The sequence below is a fragment of the Eubalaena glacialis genome, chromosome 15, assembly GCF_028564815.1.
Source record: "Eubalaena glacialis isolate mEubGla1 chromosome 15, mEubGla1.1.hap2.+ XY, whole genome shotgun sequence".
Classification (NCBI taxonomy): Eukaryota; Metazoa; Chordata; class Mammalia; order Artiodactyla; family Balaenidae; genus Eubalaena; species Eubalaena glacialis.
In genome coordinates this window covers 62,349,377-62,370,161 of record NC_083730.1, presented here as the reverse complement: position 1 = coordinate 62,370,161, position 20,785 = coordinate 62,349,377, and the positions used below count along the sequence as shown (strand labels likewise).

Genomic DNA, 20,785 nt, shown 5'->3' with positions numbered 1-20,785 from the left:
GGAGGAAGCTCAGGGTCAATTATGCTTCCTTCAGTCTCGCCAGGCCCAGCTTCAGGAACAGATACCGAATAGGAAGGCTTGAAATGACTTCAGCTGCCTCGCCTCTTGGGGTGAGTGAGGGTATGAGGGGGAGAGGGGCAGGAAGAACAGAAGCACACATTGAAAGCATCCTTCTTCTGTATCCCTGATCACAAACGGCTAGGTTTCCGTGGATGCTCCCGTATCACCAACTCTCTGGTTGGCAGGAAGGGGGCTGGGGTAGAACATGAAGGTCTGCTTCTGTGCTCTGTGCCTGGGCCCAAGGACTCATTTTGCTAAGAAGCCCATGATCACGAAGGGTTAAGCAATTAAATGTCAGCCCTTCAACTGCGGGTACCATTGCACCATCTAATAGACACAGCCGACATGGAGGTGGAAGGCAGGAAAAAGACAAAGGCACTGGTACAAGTTTTGGCTTGTCAAGGGGTTTTCAGCAGACTCTTTCTTTTTCTGAAAGGAGACATCCGAAGAGACAGTGACCACAGTTCTATTAATAGCTGAGTGCGGCTTTGCTGGAGCTGCTGGTTGGCAAGAGCAAAAACACTGCTGGGAAGCACAGGGACCATAAAGGGCCCCAGCCAAGAGCAGCTGCTAACGAGGCTTCCAAGAGAACAGATCTATTGCATACTTTTTTTTTTTTTTTTTTTAACAGAACTCTCACAGCAATGAAAACATTCACTCATTTAAATATCCTGAAAATGCGGATTGCTTTGGTCCCAGCGTGATGAAGTAAGACGGACGTGCGCTGGCTTTAATCTTGCTAACTTGTGGTGTTACAGCCGGTGACGTGTATCCTCTGAGCCTCAGTGTTCTCGTGCATAATATGGGATAATGGCACTGATTTTTTTTTAAGGGAGATGGTGAAGAGTAAGTGACACAATCTATATAAAAGTTCTGCATAAGTACCTGGCTTATTGTAGGTTCCTAGCTCCTCCCTTCCAAACCTGCTTCATCTGGGCCCTGGGGCCTCCTTTGGGCAACATTCTTGAAGGCTGTTTCAAAACTGGCACGAAATCAGGAACTGCTGGAGGTCTGAAGAGTGTGAATTTGGAGGAATCACTTCATGGCACCAGCAAATCCCTCTTTCTCACCTTCAGGCTCCTGCCTAAAGTTCCCCCCACAGGGCTACTGGTTTTCTATCTGGTCTTCCAATAGCATCTATTAATTAATGGACACATAATACTTATAATATGCACAAGGTCACATCCATACCCGTAACATTTGTTTTCATCTGCTGTAAAGAAACATGTGGCCTGAGGCCTCTTGTGGAATTCTAAGTGTCATCTTGCAGAACCCCCGAGAAATGTCTTGCTGCTTTTCTCTCTGACCGCACATGGATGACAAGGGTCCTATCCAGCTAGGTCACAGAGCATCAGCCCTTTGAAGAAACACGTTTACCCAGGCTGCTTGTTCCCCACCTTATTCAATAGACTGGCCTTGACTTTTAGCCATTTCCCAAATTTAAGTCGTCCTGCTAATAGAGGGAGATTTGCCACCATTGAGGACAATGAAAATGTGTGTCATGCAGTCTAAAGATGATTCTGAAAGAAGACATTCAGAAATCTTTTGAGCAATGACAACATTATGAGAACATATATATTATATATACATATTATATATACACATATATATTATATACAATATACATATATGTATATATATCATATATTATATATAACATATATAATATACACATACATGTGTATACATAATACATACATACACACCTATATATTATATATACATACATATATATATACATCTCCTGAGGTCCATCAGAGGGGACATTTCTTAGAGAGATATTTGACATATCTTTGATAAGAAGATTCCGTATTTTCTCTCATTAGCAGTCTCCCCATGTATCAGGGTAACAATTTAGATCAGCAGGACTTTGCAGTCCTATAAAGTTTTTTATCTGTTGTCTCTGTGTGGGTCACAGAGCCACCCAGGCTAGAACATACGGGGGTTACCATCATTCCAGTCCTAGAATGATCTGATTACTTGCCCCTCACACTAATTCTGTGGGGCACAAACTATCCCTATTTATATCCATCATCTGAAGTGGAGAGGCTGAGGCAGACTGGGGAGCTTTGAGGGCTCCCCACCATGGCTGCAGTGTCGTGATGCCTCTGTCTGCGCTCAGGGCAGCGGCATTCAGGCTGTCCTCCCGTCCAGACAGCCCCGAAGGCCATGATGAGCAGAGCCTAGGCCCGGCACGGCTGGGGCACTGAGAGGAGAGAGCAATGAGTCTAACGCTGGTGAAGAGGCTGGTGTGGAAATAACCAACCTGACTTAGGGCAGAAGGAGGCAGCTTAGTGGTCACAGCACATCCCCCAGAGCCACGCTGTCTGGGTTCAAAGCGTGGCCGCACTGATTAGCTGTGTGACCTCAGGCATGTCACTTAACCTCTCAGTGCCTCCATTTTTCAGTTGTAAGATGGGGATAATAATAACGGTTTTAGAAAGATTAACTACATTCTTGCTTGTAAAGCTCTTAGATCATGCTTGGCACCAGTAAAATTAGCAAAACGAAAACTGCTGTTGGACGGTAGAATGAAGAACATTAAATCTAAAGGAAGAGACCCAAAGCTTCACAAGGGAGACCACGTGACAGATGAGAGCAGAAAGATGAAGTGCAGGTTCCCTGGGTGGTGGAAGGGGGAGGGCACTGTGGATTGACGAAGTTGGCGGAGGGCATGTCCGGGGAGCCTGAGCGGTCCCGAGTCCCTGTTGGGGGGACGGCGGGGGCTGGAGGGATGGGATTCTCCCGACCTCGGTAGGAGACAGTCCGTTTCATGATTTCCAGCTGCTTCTGACACTATCCTGGTGGACCTTCCTGGTGCTGTGTTTTAAAATAAGAGGAACAGTCTTGGGGTAGAAAATGTGTATTCGAAAAGTGCGGGAGCACGCAGGACATGGGTTTCTGTACGACCCGCATTTGTAAAGGGCATTCGTTCCTTTTTGTGAGTGTACACAACCCCTGGAACCACCGTGCGGCTCTGTGCAGCCGAGCCAGCTGCCCTGCCAGCTGGGCTGCTAGGTGCCGTGTACACACTGGGTGCTGGGACGCGTGTGTGAGTGTATGCGTGTGGGCTGGGAGCAGTCGATCGCCCGGGTATGTGTGTCAGGCACCTCTGTTACCAGCTGCTGAGCAGACGCTGCACACCATGACAGATACACCTGTGGCTCCTTAGAGCAGGTGAGCTCAGGGACTGTGCCTTCCACATCCCCCAGGTTTCCAGGATGTGACCTCTCTGGCTTAGTTAGTTACAGACCTGGAAATGTTCTTTAAACGCCACACACACAGGCGGACATTCTTCTAGGTAGAGGGGTAACATTTTACTTTTAAGGACCACTGATAAAGAAGGTTCTCTTAAAAACTCGCATTTAGTGATGGCACAGCGTGGTGTGACAGGAGAGGCCTGGCGGGCACGCAGGAGGGCTCGGGGTTGATTCTAGCCGTGTGACCTTGTGCAGGTCACAGACCCTTTTTGGTCCTCAGCATCCTATGTGCAAAAAAAGAGGACAGTAGACCACATGGCTATTAAAATTATTCCAGGTCTGGGAAATCGATCTCATGACTCTAGGATGAGGTGCTTTGGAAGCCGTATAGCTTGGTGCTGAGGAGGGAGGTTCTGCAGTTCCAGTCACAGGCTGACAGTTACGAGCTGCGTGACATTGGAGTAGTTTCTTAACCTCTGGAAGCTTCAGTGCATTATCTGGGAAGTGGAGATAACAATAGCGCTCACATCACAGAGTCCCTGTGAGGTCTGAAGACCCATCGCATCAGAGAATGTCCACTGGCTGCCATCTTTGCTTCATGTCAGCATCTCTATTACTAAGAAGGGAACAGCTCACGGTGTAGAGCACCAGGTGCTCTACTGATCATAAGAGCTCACACTTGATGGTCTCTACCAGGATGAGAGAGACAATGAACTTGAGTTTCAGAAACACGAAGCTGGGCTAAATCCCTTGAGATAGTCTGAGGTGCACACTTGTCCCAGTTAATCTTTTGGGGGGAGGTAAATGGCTCCAGGGGTCAGGAGCAAAAAAGAGGAACTTAGAAAAGGCCCCGGCCTCCCTGGGTCTCAATATCCTCACCTGTTCTATAACCCTCTTCCCTAGATTGTCACAGGAACTCCTAAACACAGCAAAGACTTTGAACAATATAGTGACACAAATAGCTGACCTGCCTAATTGTTGACTGAACCTCATTTAAATAGTCCTGGGTTTGGCATGTATGTGATTCAACCAGTTGAATGGATTAAAACTCCTAAAAATTCACTCTTGATATTGGATTCCCCACCCAACAACATCAGAAAAGAATCTATCTTTGGTGAGGTGATGACTGTACCATCCTCTTCTAGAACAAAGACTTCTCTGTCCGTCCAGAATTTTCAGTGATAAGGGTTCTGTTTCTATTTCAAAGTAGACAGTCTGAAGCTAAAAGAGGTGAACCCAATGTCGGCTTTTGAAATATCTATTTCCTCCCGTACTCTTCATATTTATTCCCTTCTGTGGGCTAATTCTCCACTATATGTCACGGTCCCCTTCAGCTCTTTCCTTTCAGACTCTACCTCTTTGTACTTCCCAGCGAGTAATCCAGTGAAATCCCTAGTAGTTAACTCATCTCCTGGCTATGAGGTCAGTCCACTTCTGTAATCCAGCAGCACCTCTGCAATTTTCAAATAATGTTATCCAAATGCATATTCCTTGATCCTGAGGTTTACAGGATGAGGAAGCAATGTAGTCCACACCTTCTTGTCAGGTGTGAAGGGGGTTCTTTGGTTGGATTTTATATCAGAGAAGTGTCCAGAGCTGTCCCATGCTCTCATTGCTGGAAACCTGGTCCCGGAGAAATGGGGCAGTGGCTTAAGCCATAAACTGTTGTCCTGCTCTGGTCGTAAACATACGGCAGATACTTTGAGAGGAGAAGTTCCGAGGCAGTGAATTCTGGTGTTCTGTTAGCTGACTGAATTAAACCCTACTTTACTGAAATCCCTTAATTAGTGAAAGGAATGCAGACATACTGATGTCTTGTCACTCGGTTAATCTGAGAGCAGTTGTACACGGCCTGTAACCCTGCTCGCTGCATTATTTTGCCTTTTTGGCCCTCTTCTCCTAAGAGGTCCCCAGCATTTACTCACGTATTTCCTTAGCCAGATAACCACAAGCCTTCAGGAGAAGGCAGAGCAAGGCCTCAGAAGATGAAGTTAGCAGACTTGGAAAGTTCAGAGAAGGGAAAAAATAATTCTGCATTCAAGATAGGACATCATTTACAGTTTTCAACAAGTTATTCAAGGATAGGATATACCCGCAGTGTGCAAAGATGGGGGAAAGCTCAATTTTCTTTTTCCTTTTGGCCATGCTGCGCGGCTTGTGGGATCTAAGTTGCCCAACCAGGGATTGAATCCGGGTCCTGGCACTGAAAGCGCCGAGTCCTAACCACTGGACCTCCAGGGAATTCCCAGAGAACTCAATTTTCAAGTGATGTGAGCGGAGCAAAGGAGGAGAGCTCTGGCAGCTTGGAGACCATCCCATATTGCATCCGATTCTACTGCCAAGAAATTACAGGTGTATGTGGCCCGGGAAGGTACCCGTGCGACAGGGGCTGTGATGCGTCTGTCCCAGCGCACCTGCCCATCTGCCACGTCCAGGCCCCTGCCCTCTTAAGCGCTTCATGACACTAAGGCAGGTGACCACCTACATGCACCCCAGAGACATGGCAGGTAAAGCGAGAGGCGACAGAGTGAGCCAGTGAGGACCCCAGCCCAGGCCAGGAGAGGGGTGGATACACAGGAAGCCCAGACCCAGATGAAGACGAGGATGCTCCACGGCCGGGCACTGATGACAAAGCGGCACGAGTGTCTGCAGGAGGCAAGCGACAGGGCTTGACAGTGGTGACCATGAATGTGGGCACCCGACACTCACCTCCGTGGGTGCAGCTGGAGAATACTGAACAGCTGATCTGCACTCGGCTCGCACGACCTGGGGGGCCAGGAGAGCGAGTTCTGGGAAACACTTGTTATTCAGACCTGCAAACATGCTTCAATCCTAGCGATGTGAGAGACGGCCCATAAGAAAGCATCAGCTGACTCACCACACAGAAAGAATCCTCTCCGAAGCCTAATTTATAATTCATCCATCTTTGAGTAAAAATGACTTTGCCTTCTGTTAAAGGGACATGATGGATTGGGCTGAATTACCCAGAACATCGTACCAAAGGGTTGACTGGGGAGGCCAGACGTAGCCTTCTCTCTGTCGTCACAAACAGAGCTGTCGTGATCCTCACTGGCATCCAGGGGACCACGTCACACACACACGGGTGACTTCCGCCTGCAGTCTGTTCTCCCCGAGTGGAAGAAACCAGGCGAAGGGGAGGAGTGAACAGAAGTTTCCCTCGTACGAGTCGTTATTTTGCACCAGCTTATCTGTTCCTTTGTAATTATTCTTCTACTTCTTCAGAAACATTCACTGAGGACTTCCTAATACTTTCTATGTGTCTGACCCTGTGGGATTCACAGATGACATACCCTAGTCTTTGCTCTCGGAGGCCTGTGGTCTGGGAGGGCAGAACGGTCCCCAAGGGTGTTTAGTTCCCTCTTGTACACGATGGTGTGTCCTCCTCTATAACTGGAGGGTGAATGTTTTGAAGGTGGGCACCTCTCTTGTGTTTTCCTGGCCTCGCCTACAGCAGGGTAAGAGGTCACTTGAGCACCGCATCTTAACTGGCTGCAGGTGCCTCAGCAAAGTCACAGGAGTGGTGGACAAAGACTCCAAGGGGTTAAGGTGTCCAACACTGGCAACAGCAGAGAAACAGGGCCTGTGAGAAAAAGGTACGAGGCTGGTCCTGCCTCCACCCCAGGAAATTCATTAATTCACTGTGTCGACTCATGCAGAATTGAGGAAAAAAGAGACAATGGTCTGCACTTAGAACAAACAGTCTGCTGTTCCCAACAAGGCAAAGAACATTTCTGAAACTGAGGTAAGGATGTGTGAGCAGGAGTGTGTGTGTTTGTGTGATGCGTACATTTGGGAAGAAGCTTTTATCAAGTACAGGGAGTGCGGAAGTTGTGAAAGACATCTAGTCTGGTTACCCATGTAAGCAAGTGTGAGGGAGGGGAATAGCTAGCCTTAAAAAAACGCATGCATGTACACACACACACACACACGCACTTATTTGCAGGGACACTATGAGAATAAAGGTTACAGAAGTTGGGGTTAGCATTACAGATACATTTTCTATAAGAAGCCTCATTACTTTAAGCTTTAAAATGCAGTACTCAGCGAAACAGAAACAGACTCACAGACATAGAGAACAGACTTGTGGTTGCCAAGGGGGAGGGGGCTGGGGGTATGAGTTGAGAGTTTGGGATTAGCAGATGCAAACTATTATATATAGACTGGATAAACAACAAGGTCCTACTGTACAGCACAGGGAACTATATTCAATATCCTGGGATAAACCATAATGGAAAAGAATATGAAAATGAATATGCATATGTATAATTGAATCACTTTGCTGTACAGAAGAAATTAACACAATATTGTAAATCAACTATACTTCAATAAAATAAAAAAATAAAAAAGGCAGTACTGAGTGTTTAATGTAAAATATTCCATAAGCCTTCAGTGAGACTAAAGAAGAAAGTTCTGTGGTTTTCTCCTTGCTTTATTCTGAGAGGATCTGTTTTCCTTTAGTCTCCTATTTTTCACAATTGCCACCCAAATTAGTAGTCAGTGAAGTGTTTCCTAGTTAAACGAAGTTGTTTCACAATGGTATCTGTTTGTGCATGTCCTTAACCTTGGTATCTGTTTGTGCAAGGTCCTTAACCTTGCAGATTGGTTATCCAAATTGGATTAATGAACATTAAGTGATGGTGATGATTCTTTATTAATTTTTTGGGCATAAAGTAACTATTTCTGGGCACAAGGGGATCTTCTTCCAGATGCAAAAATCACACATGGGGTTACACAGAACACGATGGGCTGGGCATGGATATCTTTATTAAATGATTGCAAGGGGCCACATTTCCCCCGAAGACCCCCTTCCTGCTGCCTGCCTCAGAGGCGGCATTGCTGAGCATCGGTTAAAAAGACGGAAATGTGCTCAGAAGGTAAGATTGCTTGATGTGCCAGTTGATAAACCAGTGGATTGTTATAGGCAATTTTGAGAACTTTTGAACAGAATATGTTCTCTCCAAATCTGTAGTCAGATTAGGTCATTTTCAAAAGAAGGCCTATAAATTATAGACTGTGCATCTTTTACGGTCTGCATAAATTATGTACAGACAGAACCCCGCAGAATTCGTCTCATGGGTACCTAATCACGCTGCAATGTTCTGCTCTAGGTCTTCTACAAAATCCGTGTATAATAGCGCAGAAGAAATAGGAGTGGATGGCTCTCTCCCAAGGAAGTGACACTCATGGCTTTGTATTGAATCACTCCCTTTACAAAATCCAGACTCTGTGCTTTCTCCCGCTGCTGGTACTCAGGGCAGACACAGTGGGTGCCTGGAGGGTCCTGAGGCCACGTGGATTACGGCACATCTGGGCTGATGATGCATCTGTTACTCAAATGGATCTCTGAGCCAACATGTAATCAACAAACTGAGTCATATTCTTCGTATAAACATGGAATTTTACAGCTCACTGGGCCAATTTCCCTTCCTGTCGGGGATGTGTGAACTAAGGCTTGGAGGTGAGAACTGGTTGGTTCCCAGCTCACTGGGTAAAGCCCACCACATCCCTCTCGTGGTCACCTGTTCACAGCCCAGTCAGTTCTGGGAGGATCTGCCTCTGGCTCCCAGGCTCCCAGGATCCCAGGATCCCCGTGCACCCGGGTCCAGCTGCCACCACTGAGCCTTGCTTCCATCTTTCTCCCCCTCTTACCTTCTCCCCAGAGAGAAGCACGCCAGCTCCTACTCCGGCTGAGCCTTCACCTGTGCTCTCGACGGCGCCCTAAAATGGCTATTTCCTCAGGCCACAGCCTTGCTCCTGTCTTCACCCGGGAAACCTGTGTTTTCGGAGCGGGTGCCCTCCCAAATCTGTTGTGTGTGTTTCTGTTACATTTATTCTCCTGCATCCTCATCTGTCTCTGTTCTCCAGGCTCAGAGGAAAAGATGTCGCCCCTTCCACCGCTGACTTGAAGACCTGCGTTCTGGATGCCTCCTCTCCTGCCTCCTCAGCTGTCCACTTTCTACGGCTCAATCTCTCCCCCTCTCCTGGTCCTTTCCTTAACACGTACAATTTTCAAAGGTCTTCCACCCGTAAAATATCTTTCGATTGTAAACGCTCCTCTGCCTACAGCCCTATGTCTCTCCCTTCCTTTCTTGGCTAAGCTTCTGACAAGTTTAAACTCAGTCTACACCTCCTGATTTTCTACTCCTGCCTCGACCCTGCGGACTGCCTTCCATCCTCACCATCTGTAGGGAGTCATGCTGTTTTCTGTCACAACATCCATTTCATCCATCATCCTTCCCGATACATCCTTGACTTCCTCTTGGAGACTCACTTCATTCCCATGGGGTGGCTTGTCAATTAGGGGCCCAGGACGGCCAGGGATGAGCACGAGAACCGACCGGGGGGAGACGATCCTCTGTCCTCGTGATTTGAATCCTGAGCACAGTGAAAAAGCCTGGAAATTGTTGGCGCCCGTCCTCTGAGCCCCTGCACCCTCGCCAGACTGTCTGGCTGTAGGGCTCCTCCGATCACTGGCCCTCTGGATTTGCTGCCGTCTTTCCTGTCTGTGTGCAAGTCTTATTCTTCAAAGCAACATTTTGAGATCCTAATATTCTTCCAACAAATGTCCTTTTGGCTTAAATTAGCCTGAGTTGATTTCCGTTGCATACAGTCAGAGAACTCTGGGAGGTCATCCCTCTGAACCACTCAGGCAAAAGGTGACCTTCTCCTTGTTAAATCCAGTGACTCTCTCCCTGCCCTGGGACTGCTTCCTCTCTGTAGCATCCCCATCATGACCCTCTCTCCACGTCGCTCCCTCACTGCTCCTTCGGGGGCTCTGTGTTGGTTGCAAGAAGAGGCCCAGTTCCTCACGTGCACATCTGCCTCTCTACGACAAAGCCTCAGTCTCTCCCCATTCCCCACGTTCATTCTGAACACAGCCGCAGTGTCCCTTCGGGGTCCTGTGGTTGCCTCTGCCTGTAGCACCCTGCCTTCTTTGCTGGTTCAGTCCCATTTGCTCCTCCACACTCAGGCCCATGCACCGCTTTGTCTGGGAAGCATTTACTGACAAACCCTCCATCCTCAACTCCTGGTCTGATGAGGTACCTTCTTTCTGAACTACTGTAGCAGCACTCTGCAAAGCCTTAATCATAGGATTTAATCACCTTGTTTGACTCCCCATTGCTGTGGACAGGCATATACTTAATGCCTTTGTAGCCACAGCCTCTTGTGTGTATACACACTGGCTGGTGTGTAGCATATGCTTGGTAACTGAGGGAGTCCCCTCCCACCTGCTCTGCGATTTTCCTCTGTCACCTTCCCCCTTTCTCTTCTTTTTTTAAATTGAAGTATAGTTGATTTACAATTTGTGTTAGTTTGAGGCACAGCAAAGTGATTCGGTTATATACACACATACATATCTATATATCTCCACATATCTATATATATTTCTATTCTTTTTCAGATTCTTTTCCCATATAGGTTATTACAGAGTATTGAGTATTGTTCCCTGTGCTATACAGTAGGTCCTTGTTGGTTATCTATTTTATATATAGTAGTGTGTATCTGTTAATCCCAAACTCCTAATTTATTTCCCCCCCCTTCCCCTTTGGTAACCATAAATTTGTTTCCTATGTCTGTGAGTCTGTTTCTGTTTTGTCAATAAGTTCATTTGTGTCATTTTTTAAGATTCCACGTATAAGTGATATCATGTGGTATTTGTCTTTCTTTGTCTTACTTCACTTAGTATGATCATCTCTCCCCTTTCTCTTCTTGGACCTTCAAACTCTGCTTCCAATTCTATCTTCTCTTCAGACTCCCAGTTATGCTCCTATCTACCCTACACAGACACACACACAGACACCCACAAACACACAGACACACACAGACACAGACACACACACATGCAGACACACACACACCAACCTCTATCATCACATCTTGATCCTGCTTCCCTCTAGGCGCTGCTTCATCTCTTTCCTTGGATTCAATTCTCCAAGAACAAGCTACACTAATGTCTTTACCACCCATGTAGCCACTACTCCATGGCCATTGGGGTCCTGGTTCTATGGCACACTGCAACCTGGTAGGTACTGATGACAAAGTGAAATTATAATGGAGCCATCACAGTGCAGGCAAACAGAGATGGAGGCGGGCGGCCATCGAGGACCCGGCTCAGACACGTCCCTGCACCACTGAGAACTTGAACTTCCTGTGAACCACACCAAACTCAAGGACACCAGCCATTTTTAAAACAATATCTGACAGCTGCAAGCTACAAGTTTCCCTCTTGTAACTATGCAACCATTTCAGACCCCAACCAATCCCTGTTTAATCGGCACCCTCACTCCTTTCCAGCTTCGACTGTAATTCCTGATAAACAGCTCATGTAACCATACAGGTTTTGCTTTTATAAGCCTCCCCCATTTTGTAGTCCACAATTCAAGTCTTTCTTCAATCAGTGTCTCCCGGGCTGCAGTCCTAACAAACCCCCAGTAAACTCCTTATTTCAATCAGGTCTCTTGTTTCTGGAGTTTCTTGTTTTCTGAAGTTCTGAACAACTAAACTTAGTTGTTCACAGGGAGGTCCTGGGGAATTGTGGAGAGAGCCTGGGCTTTGGAACTAGACAGACTAAGACTCAAATTCTAGCTCTACTCTGTGCCCTTTGCCAAATTACAACTGACCCTTGAACAACATGGTTTTGAACTGCGTGGGTCCCCTTATGAGCGGATTTTTTTTTTCCACTAAATACGAGCACTACAGTACTACACGATTCAAGGTTGGCCGAGTCCACAGGTGTGGACCCTTGGATATGGAGGAACCACACGCACATACAGAGGGCCGACTACAAGTTACAAGCGGATTTTTAATTGAGCGAAGGGTTGGTGCCCTTAACCCTTGCATTGTTCAAGGGTCTACTGCATTTAACCTCGCTGAGCCTTAGTTTATTAATTTTGAAAACAGGACTCTTTGTATCTCATGGGGCAGCTGTGATAATTAAGGAAGTAAGGCTTGTTCAGTCATTTAGGGGAACGCCGGGCACAGAGCAGGTGCTCAATATACTGTTTTCCTTACCCTCCCCCGCAGTCCCATGCACCTCGCTCTCTGCAGCTTCCTCACGCTGCATCCTCTCCTACTTGTCACGGTTCTGGGTCTCGTGGTTATGCCCCATCTCTCTTGCTCTTCTTATCCGACTCCATCTCTAGCCCTTCCCCCCTCACCCCGCCCCGCCCCTAGATATAGACGTCCTCCAGGGCTGTCTTCAGCCCTCTTCTCTCTCTTTCTGCCGAGGATGCCATGTTTCTGTTTCAGTGGTTATCACTTCACATCATACTTTTCTGGTTTGCTTGTCTTTCTCTTAGATTGTGCCAGGTCTTTTCATCTTGCCCTCCCCAGTCTAGCCCAAAGCCTAGCACATAGTAGATGCTCAGTAAACGAAGGGAGAAGCTCACATTTCATAGTTTGTGTCTTCAGCTCATGCATCCCTCTTCCTGGAAAGCCCCACGTTGTTCATTCAGAGTCTCAAACTCAGCATGCCCCAAATACATTGATGAATCATGTTACGGCTTTATTAAAACTTCTCTTCTTTTCTTCCTTGGTGGGGAACGGAAGGGATACTCATTCTTGGTTAATAGTCTTTACATCAATCCGAGTCACAATGGTAGAAATCTGGGTTCATATTCAAGCTCTTATCAGCATCCCCAAATAACAGCCAAATTATGTATCTCCCATAAATTCCAAATGCCACTGAGATAGGCTGGGACCTGGGATCCTTTACTGGAGTGCTTGCACCTGAACGAATGTCTCCTCCAGCAACAAAATACAAAGAAACTATAAGGGACTAAAAATAATTGCACATGTGCAGTTGGAGCAAATTATGAATAATAAGATACAAAAAGGCCACAAACCAACTGTCACTTCTGAGGTGCCGGGAGCAAAAGCAGGGCTGATCCCAGCACCCGGCACCACCCAGGGGGCGGGCAGACCACCTAAGCCACTCCTCTGGCCCCACCCACCAATCCGCTCCCACCCTCACCCCATTTAAGGGACCAGCTCACCCCGCCTCAGGGAGCGAGCAAGGGCACCTGTTTCTTGTTTTCTCTCCCTTGTGCAGCAGCACGACCCCCAGTAAAGCCTTGCTTGGATCCCTCGTCTGGCCTCTTACCAATTTCGATTGATTACAGAGTCCGAGGACCCGGGTGGGTTTCACCCCTGCCACAGCCCGAGCCCACCACGTCCCTCACCGAGTCTTGCTCTGGCCTACCCTGTCTCCATGCCCTTCTGTAACCCTTCTAAACCTTTCTCTAGCGGCCACTAGAACTGTCTCTCAACAACATTAATTAGGACATAGGATGCACCAGCTTCATGCCTTCCGTACACCACACAAGCACACCCTCCACTCCCTGCTCCTCCTTTGCCCTCCTACAAAGGCATTTCAGACCCCTACAGACAAGACCTCAACCAGCCTCCAGCCTCCGGGTTCACAGCACCTCCCCATCAGGGCTCCAGCCACCTGCATCAGACCACTCGCTCCTTCCCGATCTTTCATTTACTCCCCTTTCTCTGTGTTTTCCCTCAAGTGGTTTCTGTCTCATTCCTGCCATTTAAAATCTCTTCTCCCATTTAAGTCCAGCTCCTCACTACCTCCTCCATGCAGTCCGCTGAGATTCCCTTAGGCAGACTCCGTCCCTTCACTAGGGTCACCATCACTCTGACTTACGTGTATCATAGCTGATGGTCTGACTGTTCGCTAATACCATAGTTTATGTTCTTCCAGGACAAGTGAATTATAAATACCTTTGTATTTCTTAGTGCCTTGGATACAGTAAGTGTATCATTAAATGTTGCATACATTGTGCTGAAAAGGGATCAGAAAGCCCACTTTTGGGTTAGTTTGTGAACAAGACAAATCAGGCTCTTGGGTTGATTTTCTAACTTTTTACAGAGGGGACCTGAGATCGCTGGGCTGAGAAAACCTCAAAGGTTCACAGGGCTGCTACGGAGTCTTCTGTACTGGACGATCTGGCTTCGTGGAGGGAGGGGCTTGCAGGGGGCCTCTCTCCTGCTGCTGATGGCTCAGGACCAGTTAGGGCCTCATTTCTTGGGTGATGTGCTGGAGGAGGTGATGTGAAACGTGGCAGGGCCTGGGTGGGAATCGTCACAGGCCATGGTGCAGACTTCCTCTTTTTTCCTAGTTTTGTATTAAAGTTATGGAGACAGGCAAGGCTTGAATCAGCTACATTAATATGACCGCTGAAATGGTTGATGGTAGATCAAAATGGAGAGGAATACTTACTGAATGAGTATAAATTCATCAAAGGTTAAGGCTATAATTACCCAGGTCACAAAATGTCAATCTTAAATATTTAATTCATTAAACAAAGATCGATGAAAGGCAATCGTAAGAGTTCAAGACAGAAAAATTTCAGCAATGTCTTCAAAAAGAATTTGTCTCTTCCCTTTCATGTACAAATTGGAACTTAAGAAATTTTGTAAAAAATATTATTATTTTGTCCTGTTAGGCATTACCTATGTTATTTTTACTATTAAACAGTATTTCCCCATGTTATAAAGGGGAAAATCTTGCTTCTTCCATTGATCCTGGATCTGGTGGCTTTTGTAGAAAAGCAAATGTTCTTTGTTGTATGTGACAGGTGCACTTGAAATCTTAATATACCTTCCTTGCATGTGAATTTGACAGCTAATTCTGACGAACAGTGTTCATTTTTAACTTTTTTCTTTTGTTCCCCTTTTAGTGATAAACGTTGTGAAAGGAATTATAGGTCAGCCTCTTTGGGTAAATGACAACCTTTAAAGCATCCGTTTAGGTGGCCCCCTCGCATCCCTTACATTGATGGGGGTTAACATCTCTGGTCTCTACTTCTCTTAGCTCCAAAAGCCTTTATCACCTGTTATCAGAACTATTCAGAGCAGCTCAACAATAATTTTCCTACATGACTCTGAGACCTCATTTGGCTTTTTAATAAACAGTCACATTCTAATGAGGCCTTCATAAAACTGACTAAATATGTTTAGAAATCATTAGCTTAAATTACCAGTGGAAAAAAAATCTCCTTTGGGAGGTCCCCAGATTTGGTTCTAAGACTTTTGGCAGATGAATTAGTACAACACCACAAGGGAGTCCTGAGGCTCCGCGTAAACGGTGTCAATGGGAGCGCCTGGGAAACAGGCGATGGATAAAGAGCTCAGCGTCCCTCGGGTGGGTTCATTAAAGAGGGAAAACAATCACAGCACATCCGGCGCAATTTACATGCCAGGTGTGCAGCTGTCGCCAGGTGCCAGGGAAACTGACAAGGGTCCCTTGCCACAACACACGGGCTGAGAGGGACTCACGGGGGTGGCCAGGAAGTCTTAGATAATGACGGGTCCTGGCAGGTGTACCGGGGACCCCGCTGGAGGGAAGTGCAGCGTCTGAGTCTTCCGCACAGGTGCTGCGACAGGGAAGGCCTCCCAGCGGCTCTAACACCAGCAATTACAGCGGCCTAATGCGGAGCGCTGCAGGGCAGAAATCTGGGGAAAGCTGCCCGGTTCTGACTTAATGAATCAAGTCTGTGTAAACAAACAGCGTTCCCGGGCTCATGCCTGATTCATGAAGGACACACTGCGTGCACTCAACGTTGTAAGTAGCTAGTTGCTCCCCTTAAAACCATGTCATTTTCATTTCTTCAGTGGTTTGTTGCTGCTGTTGCCAAGCGTGGAAAATGGAAACGTCATCTCTCAACAAATGTGCAGGACGAACAATGGGAAACAGCCTGGAATAAGATTCGACTTTTTCCCGGAGGGCATGTGACCTTTTGTCGACACCCCCAAATCACACCAGACATTTCAAGGACAGATGCCATTAAGTGCATTACTAATTGAAGACAGGTTGGTCCAAGAGGCTGATGGTAACAGGGGAGGACTCTCCAGAGCTTGCCACGTCCCCACAAACCGGGTAAGGATTTGCAAGGATTTTTTTTTTAGTAGGCTTACCAGACCTAAAATTACTGAATTTCTGTGAGCCTGTGGGCTTCCATTTATGGCTGAACTTGAACCCTGAGTCCCCTCTTCTGCTGCACACTGTTAGCTGAAGTGTCCACGGTTATTTGTCAGAAAGAAGAGTTTCCATCAAAAATATCAACAGTGGCCACCCTGTATGGGATGGGTCCAAGTGCCTGATGGAAGGAAGAGAGACCACCACTGCCTGGCCTTTTTATTTGCTATTATTCCAAGGCAGGTAACTCGGAATGAAACTTGCATTCCAGCAAAAGGTGCCATGTCCAACAGATAGTGGGCTTTGGTGTTTGAAGCTTTTTTACCGTAGTAATTTTATAGCACAATCTTCCTTTGACCTGTTAGCCAAAGACCATGCTGTCCTGATTTTTCCTTAAAGGAAGAGGGTTTATCATATGAAGACAGCTCACCTCTAGTTGAGACAGGCTGGGACCTGGGACCTGGGACCCTTTGTTGCAATGCTTGCACCTGGACAAATCTCTCTTCGAACAACAAAATACAAAGAAACCACAAGGGACTAAAAATAACTGTGTGCATGCACAGTTGGGGCAAATTCTGGACAAAAGACACAAAAAGACCAAAAAAAAAGCCCAACTGCCACTTTTGAAGAGCCAGGAGCAAAAGCAGGAAAAGCAAAAAGCAAAAGCCCCTGCACACAGCACCACCAAAGGGGTGGGCAAACCACCTAAGCCACGCCTCCGGCCCGACCCCTGGACACATCCCTACCTCACCCCATATAAGGAACCAGCTCACCCTGCCTCAGGGAACGAGCATGGGAACCTGTTACTTGTTTTCGCTTCCCCCTGCTGCAACAAGGGCCCCAATAAAGCCTGGCCTGAATTTCTTGTCTGGCCTCTTATCAATTTCTATTGATTAAGGAGGCCAAGAATCCTGGTTGGTAACACAGTCACTGAGTCCTGAGACAGCACACTTTGGAATTTCAAATAAGCAAAAAATACACGTGTGCCTTTATTTTAAAAAAATCTAGTAGTAGTTGTTATTTTTAATAATTATCCACTTTTCAAAATAATTTATCTTGGGATTATTTTAAGTGAGCTCCGATGCAAATATGTAAAATCTGGTAAATAACTTTCAAGGAATACAGTTATTGGGAAAGCAAAGCAGTGCGAAGCAGTCTCCAGATCTCTCTTGCTCCTTACCATACTAGGCAGTCAGCAAGTATTTGTGAGATGAGTGAAGATTCAGGATGAATCATACATTTCAGGGGAAGAAACAGATAAAATATTTAGCTTAGCTGTTTCACAGTTAACCTAGCAGATGCTAACTACTCTCGGACACTAAGAGGGAAGAATTCACATTCATTCACTTTGTTGGGCATTTCCTGAGTGCCAGGAGGGAGAGACCAAAAATTTGTAAGGCTGTCTCCTCCCTGAAAGGAGCTTGCTTTCTGGTGCAGTTGAATTTTTTTTTTCTCCAGTGGTCATTACTGCTTTCATAGCAAGATACTGATTTGGGGTGAAAAAAGGTAATTTATAGATACCACTGTAGGTCTTAGCTTTGCTGGAGAAAAGGTAAGGGTTACATTAATATCTATGTTTACGTAGTCCTCAGAATGGGGTGGGAATTTCTCTAATCACCTGACATGTAGAAACTCATTTAGTCTTTACAAGATCCCTATGAAGCAGGTGCTATGACATCTCCACCACCCACGTGAGGGGTCGGTGGTGGGGAGCTCAGCGACTCCCCCCCCCAACTTCCTACCAGCTCCCCTGCTCTGTCTCCCAGGAGACAGGGAATTGAGAGAAGTAAATGGTTTTTACACTGTTAGTATGTAAACTAGTGCTTTGTAAGCTTTTCTACTTTACATAATGGGCCCATAGCTTCTCCCCACTTGTCTTGTCACTTTACTAATATCCTTTATTCTACAGAAAATTTTACATTTTAATAGTCAATTTTCCCCATCCTTTTCTTAACATGTCGAGCTTTTGGTATATTTGAAACACTCTTAAAACAAAGACCATAAATATTTTCCCCCGTATTTCCTTCGAAAAATTTTAAAGTGTTTAAAACTTTTGGTCTTTATTTAGTACTCATTTTTGGGCTTTTCTTTTTAGTCCACATGAATAACCAAATGTCCCACTTCAATTGATGGAAAAGCTCATGCTTTTCCCACTAATTACACATTTTCCCACAAATGCCTACATCAACATCTGGGCTCTCTTTTTTGATCTGTTGGTGTATTTATTTCTTCCTAATTTGTGGTATCTATAATTTTCCCTTTTGTTATGTCCTTTTCTGGTTTTGATATCAAGGTTATACTAGCCTCTTAAAATAAAATGGGGCAGTAGTATTTCTTTTTCTCTTCTCAGAATAATTTTTATAAGATTTGAATTACCCATTCCTTGAATATTTAGCAGAATATACCTATAATATGTTTGGGACTAGTGCTTTTCCATGGGTCACTTTTTAACTATAATTCACTTTTTAATCATGATTGTCTCTTCAGAATTTGTTTCTTTTTGAGTCAGTTTTGGAAAATCATATTTGTCAAGAAAATTACCTACTTTATCTAAATTTTCAAATTTATTGTTACTCATATTATCTGTTATGATAAAAAAATGTATTCTATTCCCAATATTTGTTACTTTTGATTTCCTTTCTTCTGATTGCCAGATATTTGTCAATTTCATTAGTCTTGCCACAAAACCTTTTTGATTATGGTGATTTTTATTATTGTTTCTTTGATTTTTATTTAATAACTTTCCACTCTGCTATTATTACTTTCTTCTTTCTTTAGCTGTACTCTGTTCCTCATTTATCTTCTTGAATTAGAAGCTCAGTCTTCTAATAACAACATTTCAGAACATATATATATATAGTTTTGGGTACCATTTTCTTTGCATCCGACACATTTACTAAATGATGCTTCGTGATTCACAGTTCTAAGAATTTTCTGAATTATATTAGGGTGTTTCGCTTTGACCAGTGAATTAGTGGAAGTGCTTTCTCACCCAGAGCCTAAGTGAAGACCCATTTGCTTCTGTGTCATTTCCCTGTTCTGGTGCCGGGCTGGCTTCCCTCCCCAACTCCCCCCACCCAACCTCTCCTTTTGCCCTTTCTCTGAGCATCTATCATTTGTGGGTCTAGGTTTTATGTGGCCATCTCAGTTCAAATTCTTAGCATTGCACATGTCCAAGGTGTTACCTCCTGTTCTTGGTGGGCTTTAAAACTCAAGATCCAAGCTCGTGAGACTGAAGCCCTCCCACCCTCTCACTAAGACCTACGTGCACTATCGCGCCTGTCCTCCAGCGGGCAGCTGCCGGGCCCACCCTTGCTGTGGTGTCTCGTCCTCACTTTCTGGTCTCTAGTAGTTTACTTTCTTGAGAGCTAAGCTAAACACTTTTAACATATATGTTTACATATACATTTATATTTAATATTAAATACATTAAAACACATTTACATTTTATCTAGAATTTCTAGATGTTTTTAGGAGGAGGATCTTCAGGTTATTGATTTGCCATTTTTGCTAGGATTGTAAGTACCTCCCACTTCTCAATGTCTCTCTTCTTCCTGGTTTGTGCTTCCTGATACCTTCTGAAAATCCATTTTTTAAAACAGATTTATTGAAGAAGTATAACTGATGTACAAAAAACCTCATGTGCACAATTTGATGGGTTTTGACACATGCAGACATCCTTGGCACCATCACTACAACCAAGGTCATAGACAATATCCACCACCTCCTGTGGTTTCCTGTGTGCCTTTGTTCTTGGCGCATGCCCGTGTGTGTGTGTGTGTGTGTGTGTGTGTGTGTGTGTATTAAGAGCACTTATCGTGAGGTCTACCCTCTTAACAAATCAAGTACGCGATGCCTATTGTTGACCACAAGCACGCTTTGTACAGCAGATCTCTAGAACTTGTTCATCTGGCATAACTGAAACCTTATACCCACTGAACATCAACTCCCCACCTCTCCCTCCCTGCAATCCTTGGCAACCACTCTTGTACTTTCTGCTTCTAAGAATTCGACTATTCTCCATCATTCCTATGAGTGGAATTGTGCAGTCTCTGTCCTTCTGTGACTGGCTTATTTCACCTGGCATGATGTCCTCCAGGTGCATCTGTGTTGTAAATGGCAGGATTTCCTTTCTTTTTAAGGCCAACAGCTAATCTTAAGAAACAACCCCTTTATGGTTTCTGCATCAATATCTCAATTCAAGGCTAATCTCTAGGCTGAGGGTAGATCTCACAATGTCAACCTCTCTAAGAAGTAATGGGTCCTCCAGCAGAACCATAGAATTGGGGCCACTATTTAACAAAGCAGTTGCACCCTGTGTAACTTCTCGTTTTAAAATTTCCCTTTGGAAAGAATCCTGTTGCATCCCACGACTGAGATTTTAATTACTTAAGAAATTCCTGGTTAAATAAAAATAGCTCCTCCGTAGTCAATACAGATGAAGTAACTCAAGACCTTGGGGGCGCGGGGCGGGGTGGGTGGAGTGTGGTCTCCACTTTACAGGTCAGGAAAGGGAGGAAAGGAAAATCTAAGCGAGAGGAGATGCTGGATTTCTAAGCCCAGGATTGACTCC

The 20,785-nt window shown here is 45.5% G+C and overlaps 1 protein-coding gene across 2 annotated transcripts in view; it reads right to left on the bottom strand.

Moving 5' to 3' along the window:
- PTPRM (protein tyrosine phosphatase receptor type M) overlaps window positions 1-20,785 on the bottom strand; it is a 761,903-nt gene that overhangs the window by 37,900 nt on the left and 703,218 nt on the right. The gene's annotated exons all lie outside the window — the stretch shown is intronic.